Source organism: Ambystoma mexicanum, chromosome 8, assembly GCF_040938575.1.
Source record: "Ambystoma mexicanum isolate Mex_15411 chromosome 8, UKY_AmexF1_1, whole genome shotgun sequence".
Taxonomy (NCBI): Eukaryota; Metazoa; Chordata; class Amphibia; order Caudata; family Ambystomatidae; genus Ambystoma; species Ambystoma mexicanum.
Genome location: NC_090929.1, coordinates 1,028,845,122 through 1,028,855,645, shown reverse-complemented (window position 1 = coordinate 1,028,855,645; position 10,524 = coordinate 1,028,845,122). Strand labels below are relative to the sequence as shown.

General features: G+C 47.6%; 1 long non-coding RNA gene across 1 annotated transcript in view; it reads left to right on the top strand.

Moving 5' to 3' along the window:
- LOC138472682 (uncharacterized) overlaps window positions 1–10,524 on the top strand; it is a 117,473-nt gene that overhangs the window by 89,109 nt on the left and 17,840 nt on the right. The window contains exon 2 of the long non-coding RNA XR_011268658.1: window positions 284–956. This is a non-coding gene — a long non-coding RNA (uncharacterized lncRNA). The remainder of the gene's footprint in view (window positions 1–283; window positions 957–10,524) is intronic.

Genomic DNA, 10,524 nt, shown 5'->3' with positions numbered 1-10,524 from the left:
GGGGTTAAACAATCTAGATGGGAACTGGGTGTATTTATGACAGGCCTGTATCTCTCCACCCAAACGTCTGTAGGACTTGGTTCTCCTCCATCTCTGCTATCTTTGAAAGGAGAAGTACAGGCCCACTGAGAAATCTCATTTCCTTACAGACCAGTTAACCTTTGGCTCAGTTCTTCATATATGTATACTGTTTTATACTTTTGTTCTTTGTCTTACACAACTCTATCTACTCCCTACTAGATGTACTGCACTCTTACTCATGGGGATGCTGTCTTTTTTTCAGATCACCATGAGTTCCACCACAAGTTCAACTCGGAGAAGGACGACTGCTGCCATGACTGGAACTACAGATCCCGTGAAGGAAGGCAGGCGCCCACTTCGTTCGAGAGAGAATGTGGAAGCAAACATATGGAAATTGCAAGCCCATTCAAGACACTCTAGTCACCATCACCATCGCCATCATAGTCACGGAAGACACTCCCACTCTCCAAAATCAGAAATCTGCCTCACACATCACACCTCTCATAGTCGCCATTCCAGCCACTCCCCTCATAGTCGCCATTCCAGTCACTCCCCTCGTAGTCGCCATTCCAGTCACTCCCCTCGTAGTCGCCATTCCAGCCACTCCCCCCATGGTCACCATTCCAGCCACTCCCCTCACAGAACCCATTCCAGCCACTCCCCTCATAGAAAACATTCCAGCCACTCCCCTCGTAGAACCCATTCCAGCCACTCCCCTCATGGCCACCATTCCAGGCACAGCCATCATTCCAGCCACGGTCGTCAATCCAGCCATGGTCATCATTCCAGCCACAGTCGTCACTCTAGCCCTAGTCATCACTCCAGCCATGATAAGTTCCACCGTCATAAAAGTCCCTCCACCGGCTTCCATTCTTCGAAAGCAGTCTGCATGGATAGGATACCAAGTGACTGGTGAATAACATTTCCTGTTTGAGGTATGTATCTGTGCAGGGGTGCAGTTCAACGGACATCTTTTCTGAGCATTCCACTTTCTTTAATTATGCATTTTTTTGCAGTGTCACATCTGAAAGTACAACACAGGTTGGGAATCTGGCTGGTTAGATTAACAGTTCCATTTGTCATTAGTCTACGTTTTTACTCAATGTCCTGTGTCGCTTGTGTACTAAGGGTTGCATAGACATATACATTCCCTTTTTATTAGTGACCAATACATTGTTAGATGGGTGCCCAATTTCAGGAATCAGGGACCAACAGTGTCAAACAATAAGGGATATAGCCACAAAAGTGACTTGGCTTGGTAGGCAAAGACTGATGGTCTGGAGGGATTTCCAGAGCAATGCCAGAGGTTAAGATTTATTCTAAACCTTCCAGCCATCACCTCTTTTGTTTTGCTATTGTCACCCCGAGTGGCACGGGTATGCCCAGATGTGGGTCCCTTGCCTGCTGGGCCTAGAGACCCAAGGTACTCCTCACTGATGACGCCCAACAAGGCTGAAACGTATCTAGGAATGCTTGTGGTCTCGTGCAGAAGGGATGTGATTTAGCAGTTCGGACTGGACTACCCCTTTTGGGGTGGGACCAAGTCTGATTTGCATATGGTCTTTCCGCTTCTGTATTGGCTTGGCAGGCGAAGAACGATGGTCTGGAGGGTTGCCCAGAGCAATGCCAGAGGTTAAGATTTATTCTAAACCTTCCAGCCATCACCTCTTTTGTTTTGCTATTGACACACCGAGTGGGACGGGTATGCCCAGACGTGGGTCCTGTGCCTGCTGGGCCTAGAGACCCAAGCCTCTCCTCACTGATGACGCCCAACAAGGCTGAAACATGTCTGTGGATGCTTGTGGTCTCGTGCAGAAGGGATGTGATTTAGCAGTTCGGACTGGACTACCCCTTTTGGGGTGGGACCAAGTATGATTTGCATATGGTCTTTCCCCTTCTGTAATGGCTTGGCAGGCGAAGAACGATGGTCTGGAGGGATGCCCAGAGCAATGCCAGAGGTTAAGATTTATTCTAAACCTTACAGCCATCACCTCTTTTGTTTTGCAAACAATAAGGGATGTCATTATCACTGAATTGGACTTACAGCCTTTGTTCCTAAAGTCCTTGTATTTCTACCATCAGCAAAGGGCCACAAGGGACAAAAGGAGGCGAGTAAATGACTGACTTGATGTATAATTCATATACAGCAGTCACTTGTCCATTGAGGTCAACAGTAGTCCTTGTATTGCTACCAGCAGCAAAGGGCCACAAGGGACAAAAGGAGGCGAGTAAATTACTGACTTGAGGTATAATTGCAGTCACTTGTCTTTCCTCTCCCCAGTCCCGCTGCATAACAAGACATTCTTTACCCCAGGTTAAATGTTGCAGTGGCACATATGCCACATGTGTGGGGCATGTGTCTAAGCCTGCATTGTGCCTGAAGCTTTTATTACCTTGTGCACTCTCCACCACACCTACTTCTATTTCTTGAAGAAATTACTCCCTTTAACTTCAGTTTGGAATGGGAAACGGGTATCCTATACTTCTCCTTACAATACTCTGGCTGCCCTAATGAGATACAAATGCCCTACAATTGGGTGAATGGGTCATCCATTGTTCACCTTTGCTGGGCCTCTAGAAAATCTCCTTCATAGTGTGATGTCCACATGGTGAGACATGTATTTTGCAAATGTAGAAGGGGTATTGCGGAAAAGCCTAGCTCATCATCACATCTGCTGCAATTTTGTTGCATCCCCTTGAATACACATGGAAAGCCACAGACACCTGCATGCAAAACAGGAATTCCAAGACGGCCTCGCTCATCATCCCACCCTCTGCACTTTTGTTTCGTCCCATCAAGGACACGAGAAAAGCTATGGACACTCACATAGAAATTCCAATAAGGGTTTCCCCCTTTTAAAAGCAGAGTGTGACAGAGTGTTTCTGCAGTTTGAGGCAGCAACATTGTTATGGCGGCCCTACTTGCGCTTCACCGTGTTTCTGCACGGACCGATTCAGTTGTGACACCGGTGGGACTGAAAAAATCCTGGACAGGGCAGAGTGTCGCAGAGTGTTTCTGCACTTGAGGACAGAGGACAGAGGAGACAGTGAACATTGGTACATTGCGAAGTGCACCGCTAAGTTGTTAGCCTGTGGGAAGTGGGAAAGTGGCCTGGATTTTTGGTATAAGGATTATTGATGGTGTACAATTTAAGTAGCAAAAGCCATACTGATGGCGTTCATACTATCACAGACGCCAACCCCGAAAGATTACACAGCCACATTACTACATCATTGTTTGGGCGAAAATTACTGTAATAGGGAGAAAATTACTGATTACTTCCCCCAACAAGCCCAGGCGGCTACTAAAAATATTGAGATTACAGGTAGAGTAGCAACTCTCCCAGCACAACACTGATTGACAGCTATTCTCTTTTAAATGTTTGCCACAGCCTGCGGCGGCTGGTATTCCTGCGTCAGTTGGTCAGGAGCAGGATAGTGATGGTCCTCTGAAGAGAATATAACCGTTAAGGTTCTCCCCTGCTCATCTAGAGCCATTAAGGTCAACATTTCCTCTCTCACCCTGACCCTTGCAGAACCACTGCTTTGCCACTGGAACTTTCCCTCAATCCCTCAAGTACTCCTTTGTGCACCCTCTCTTAAAAAAGCCTTCTGCTGACCCCTCCTGGCCTGGCTAACTATTACCCTAACTCTATAACCCCCTGCCTGGGTAAACTCTTGGAAAAGTTGGTCCTCTGCCAACTGACCCTTCACACTGATCTTTTTGGCTGCCTTCATGACCACCAATCTGGATTCTGGGCATTTAGAGGCACGGAAACTGCTCTCCTGAACACCTGTGAAACTATGCTCGCAAATCTCGATTCCAACTCTCCTGCTGTTCTCATTCTCCTCGATCTCTCCTTCGCCTTTGACATGTCAACCATTCCATCCTCATAAAACAACTCTGTGACACCCCTGGCATCACTGACCAGGCACTGGACTGGCTCACCTCTTTCCTCATTAACTGCCCTTCCCAGCTGCAATTGGACGCTTTCTCCTCCTCCACCACCCTCCCTACCTGTGGTGTCTCCCAGGGCTCTATCGTATCACCCTGGATCTTCAATATATATCTCGCCCCTCTTGCTCATCTGATCTCCTCCTTCTACCCTCATGTCCAGTGTTATGCCGATGACACACAACTTTCCATCTTCACCTTCTCCCCTCCTCCTACTCCTGTGGCTGACTCCCATCCTGACATGGCCCTTTCCAACCTTCACCTCTTCATCTCTAACACTATGAATATCCTTGCCCGTGTTATGAGGATCTGCCTGAAGTCTGCCACAAAGTGCAACTCTTGGTACGACTCTGACTTGGCTGCTCTGAAACGCAAGTGCAGAGTAGCTGAGCGGAAGTGGGGAGCTTTGGGTGCACCCTCTGACAAACTGGCCTGTCGTCTACTCCAAAGGCAATACAGACTCTCCATCTTCTCTAAAAAGAGGGTCCACATTCAAGCCTGCACCTCTGTGGCCTCTAACAACATAACCATACTTTGCAAAATTTGTAAGGAGCTGGGCCATTCTACGGCAGTATCCTCCTCCTCTACACCCACCCAGGCCCTCTACACAACCCTGGCCTCTAATTTCAGCACTAAAACCCAGGACATCCTGTCCACACTCTCCACCTCTTCTCCTCTTCTCTCTCTCCCCTCATCCCTCTCAGGCCTACCTTGGCTGCCCCTACCCTCCGCTCCTTCTCTCCTATAACACCTGAAGATGTTTACAGACAAGTCCGGTCTATGAAAGTCTAATCTAAACAGATGACCCCCTGCTCCTCCAGACACGATCAAAGACAGCATTGGTTCTCTCGCTCCAGCCTTGGCCGATTTCTGTAATCACTCCTTCTCCACTGGCACTTCCCCTCTCTTCTTAAGCACTCCCTTGTGCACCCCCTACCAAAAAAGTATTTTGCCGACCCTTCCATTCTGGCAAACTATCCCCCAATCACTATCGCTACTTTCCTGAGCAAACTCCTGGAGAACTTGGCTATCTCCAAGCTAACCCTCCACACTGGATCTGTTGGTTGTCTCGATGACCATCAGTCTGGCTTCAGAGCAGTGCTGAGCAACAGTGAAGATCTACTCTCAAATCTTGACTCTAGCTCTCCATCTACCCTCTTTCTCCTCAACCTTTCCTCTGCTTTTGACAGGGTCAGCTACAACATCCTGATTGCTTGTCTCTGAGAGACTCTTGCCATCACAGATCAGGCTCTGGCGTGGCTGGCCTCCTTCCTCCTGGATTGACCCTCCCAGGTCCAGCTTGGTTCCTTTCTCTCCACCACCTCTCTCTCTACATGCGGTCTTCCCCAGGGCTCTATCCTCTCACCTCAACATCTATCTGGCCCCTTTGGCCCACGTGATCTCTACCTTCACCTCTAACTTTCAGTGTTATGCTGATGACGACATGCAGCTCTCGTTCAGGCTACCCTGGGCCTCCTCCTTGCTCATCCCTGACTGTCTATCTGCTATTCTGTCATGGTGCACCTCTAACGAACTCTGCCTCAATGCCAGCAAGACTGAGATCCTTCTCATTAGGACTCCTGCTCCCACTTTCCCTATCTCACTCAGGCTGCCCTCTGGTGAGGCAAAAAACCTTGGAGGGATCTTCGACTCCATACTCTGCTTCTTTCTCTCCACACATCATTGACATTGCCAAGAAGGCCCCCTTCCAGCTGTACCACCTCAAAGATATTCTCCCTTTTCTCACCTTCCCCCAAAAGCTCACTGTCTCCAGAGCTCTGGTCCACTCTAGGCTGGGTTACTGCAATAGCCTCTTTCTCAATCTGCCTACCTCTACCCCTCTTCAACTCATCCAGAACAGGACTGGAAGAATTATCCTTGGCCTCAAGCCCAGGGACGGCATATCTCTGGCCCTGAAATCCCTCCACTGGCTCCCAGTGGCTACAAGGATCAAGTTTAAGACCCTCTGCATTGTCCACACAGCATTTTGGGGCAGTGGTCCTCTCTCAACTCTCTCTTCCTAAGTACCTTCCTCATCGGGCCTTTTGCACGTCTACCTCTAACTCGCTGCGAGTGAGTCACTTCTGCAAGCAGAGATTGGGGTAGAACTCTCTCCTCTGCAGGTGCCTCTCTCCACTTTGAGACTGACCTCCTTAGGTTCCGGAAGCTCCTCAAGACCTACCTTTTCTCCTCTTATTTCCATCTCCCTCTACCCTGCTAACCCTCTCATGCTCCTGTTCTGTCTGCTGACTGGCTGCCTGGTTGTCCTCTGAGTCTAACAGGACACCAGGCCATCACCCTGACCAGTCCCCCTGTACTTGCCACCTGAACCTACCTGCACTGCCTCCTGGCTAACCTTACACTTCCGGGCTGGGATTGCCCCTTTGAGTCCCAGCCTCCCAGCACTTAACTCAGGGCACTGCTGCTCTGGGTGCACTTCTCCCTGTACCCTCTCCCCTGCACTTCTTGTTTGCGCAATTGCACAATCTCAAAGACACAAGGCCTAGTAAGATCATTGTCTTGTCCTCCCTCTGTTCCCACTCTCTTGCCTTATCATGCCTTGAAACATTTGTGTACAGGTGCATAATACATAACAAATCAATCAATCAATCATTCAATATGACCGACCCACAGTTAAAAAGGAATATGTTTCCATAGAGGCTGCACACAAAGCTTTTCCTCATCTCAAAAACACGTGTGAGGGCTGTGGAACAGTTTCCTTAGCTAATCCAAGTATGGCGGGACACAAAGCATTATGGGCTATTATGCCTTAAATTTGATCCGACCAACCAAAAGGCATTCAGTGCAACTAGGTGCTGGTGTAATTCGGGGCAGTTTCAATAAAGTCCTACCAGGAACAGTTTGTATACTTGAAGGATGGGGGCAGACAATATTCGTGTCCCCCCACCCCGTGCAAAAAAAAACTAACCTTTGCAACAAATAATTCAACAGCATGACTTTATGCACTACCATGAAAGAAGAAAATCCTAATCTGAACAAACCAGGACTCTGCATTCTGTGGGGACCATCCATAAAGAGGGAGGGGATAATTGTGTGTTAGGAAGAGAAATGGGGAAATAGAGGGCCATGCAAGAGATAGGTGGGGGAGTTTTAGGGGCCGGGAGGGGTTTGTGCAAGATTTACAGTGTGGGGCGATAGTTAAAACTCCGTTCAGGGTGGGACGAATAGCGTTAGGGGTGAAATGAGGACTTTGCAAAGGGCAGAAGAGACCAGCGGCTCTACAGAGGGCAGGGCAGAGCAAAAAGAAGAGGCCCACTGTGGCCTGAAAATAGGGCATTGAGATGTACATGGTTCCTGCAAAGGATCCTGTGCAAGTGGCAGGGTAGCTGCACAAATAAAAGACACCGAAGAAGGGGCGACGCAATAATCTATAGGTTATCTGAGGATTTATCCAGCAAGGACTATCGCACAGCTTAGTGGTGTATAAGAAACTTGTGTCCCAACATTCCATGGGAAATAGAGGTTCATAGTACTGAAGGATGGTGAAAGAGAGCTACACAGCATGAAAAAATCGTCCTCTCCCTCCTGGACCCAGCAGAGAGCTTATGCATGTACAGTGGTCCTGTGGGAACCAGGACGCAATGCTGTGCACAAACATGCTAAATACAGAAGTACCTCCGGGGCACACTCCAGCTCTCTGCACAACAGAAATCTTGGGCTCTCCACACCCAAACTTATGACAAACGTGAAGAACTCAAAAGCTGCATGTGGAAGCCTACTAGTCTCCCTCATCTTACATAGCTTACTTGGCAATTGTTTTTATGACAAAATCCGAATAATGAAGACCAACCACATTAGGAGAGGGAACAAGCTGCCCCCATAGGAATCCTGTAGTGCCATACTGGACCTTGTAGTGCTATAGTGGATCAAACTGAACTCTGAACTCGATGTCAGGGAGTCTGATGTGGCTCAGAATGTGTAATGTGCTAACCTACCAGCTACAGACCTGGCATCCAGTGCATGGGTGTTTGGAGGGAAACAGTTCAGCAAGCTTTTCTCCAGTGTTGGGGGCGTGGTTATAAAAACAAACAGAGCACTACGCATGTGCCCTGCATTGAGCACCTCAAGGCAACTTAACATTGCACACTGCGCAGCCTTTTTTTCATCCTGGTGACTTAGCATTCCAGTAACATTCCACTATGCAAACAGCCTCCACCTCGGAATTACAGAATGCCTCACAAAAACTACAATGCATCCAAAATACTGCAGCAAGACTACTCCTGACACTAAATAGAAGAGACCACATCACACCAGACCGGAGAGGTCTACATTGGCTACCAGTACAAAAAATGCATTAACTTTAAAGCTCTCTGCATCGTCCACAAATCACTACACAGACAAGAGCAGCATTTCTCCAAGCTAAAATCAACCGCTGTCACTCGGGAAGAAACCTAAGATCGAGCAATGACGTCCTAATAGAAACAAAACAGTATACGAAAAGGAAATTCGGAGGAACCGTATTCTCCCATTTAATAGCCAAACTATGGAACCCAGTGCCGTGGGAACTAAGAACGATGGAAGACCACCTAACTTTTCGAAAATGACTGAAAACCTGGCTATTCAACTTACTGAGACAAGAATAAATAAATTCACCCCCACAAACTATACTCTGGGACCAAAGCAAACATGCCACAACATGGATTGTATAACCAACAATAAAACCTCCACATACCCAGAGCCAAACAGAAACCAACAAACCACCATCCTCCTTTATTTCACACTTGCACACCTCTAACATACTACACATGCCCAAAAGGGCCAGTAAAACTACACACAAAAACAGGCCAACCACACACCCATCGCTAACCACGTGACAAAACAAAATAGTTGCAAACAGCAAACAACCCAGACACTGGACGCTACGCCTCCAGACACAACAAGCCCAGTGCACACAACAAAGCACACCCAGAAAGCTCACATGCACAGACGCCAATTTCTCCTGGTTCTGCAAGAATCAACAGAAGAGCACCACCTCTATCCTATCCCTCTTCCCTCTCTAACCAACCCTCACACACTTTTCTCACAGGGCCACATGAGCTCCTGGAGACCATAAAAAGGGCAGCAGTGCACGGTATAAATTATCATAACATAACATAACATAAACACAATTTACGCAACCACTTATTATTGAGGAGAATGTCTCCACATGCATTCATGATCTTGAGTATCACTAGAAGAAAAGTAGAATATGTCTTCCTCCGGAAGATACCTTTATCTCTACAAGGGGAACTCTCCTGACTTGGCTCAGTATCTGCCCTTCACTGGGGTGCCTGCCCATCTTTTTCCCACCCATCTTTGGTATCCTTAGCTTGCCTTCTTCTAGGCTAGTCAGGCCATCATATGTATTTATATATAAGGCACCATTTGTGAAACCCGGAATGGCAGTCCTACTTGACAATCTCTTTTAGCAACTTTCATCTGCACCCATTCCTTTTTCTGGGCTGCTGACTAGGTTGGATGCCTTGTTCAAAGCGGCCCTGCACCAGCCTCCTCCATTCATTACACTAAGAGCTACTTACTATTGGAGTCCTCCATGCTCTACTCTTGCACCACCAATGGATGGCTCTTGTCTGCTTTCAGTGGATTCAGACCTGTTCTACTTCCAGATCCACCACTGAGTCCATGAGTTCATCCAGGTTTCTTCCTGTCCCAGGAGTCTGCTGCCCCACTGTTCATGGCCTGGCGGAGCTAAAAATATCTGCAGCTAATCAACATGACATATCACACATAGCGAGTGTTACACTGTCTCTCTTTTCAGACTCTCCATAACTGTCTCCATGCTCACTGATCCTAAATGATTGGCGACCGGGCAAGCTATAGAGATTGGAAGGACGCTACTTGCCACCTTACTGCATAGATGGTAGTGAATTCCGCTGATTTCAGAACCAAGAATTGCACTATTTAATGTGCTCGTCTAGAATTTGCAGAAGCTAGTAGCTCAGATTTACATATTGGATATTGAACAGCTCCTCTTCCTAGCAGTTTTCCTAGTGCATGGATCTTGTATTCAAATTAATGCACAGATGCAAAGCCCAGATGGACACTAACGTTCTTCTGTCAGCTCCCAAGTCAAAACCAAGTGAAAGAAATGTCTAGTGAGGGTAGGGATGGTGTGCACTTGTAAATGGGCGGAACCACCCTCTATCTTCCTTAGATTTACGTGATTGCACATAGAAATTGACACTGCTGAACTCAGGCATTGCAATAACACGAAGTAGAGGTCCAAGCTAGAATTCTGTTTTTGACACGCTTTATAAGAAATAACATAAAAATAAACCTACTGTGCCTGGTAGGTCTTGCAGAGTGGGTTTTAGGCCTCAAACTATCCCTCCACAGGAAATATGCCCAGCAGGGCACTCTTTTACTTCCTTTGCACCAGTGAATGGAAGGTCTAAAACTCAAAGCCAACTGGAATTCCATAGGCAAGCCAAAGGGGCATTTCACTTTCCAAGGAAGTTCAGGGTTCTTTCCCATTCCCGAAAAGAATGTCACCCCCGCCCATGCAAACTTCAGTGGAATCAGGATGC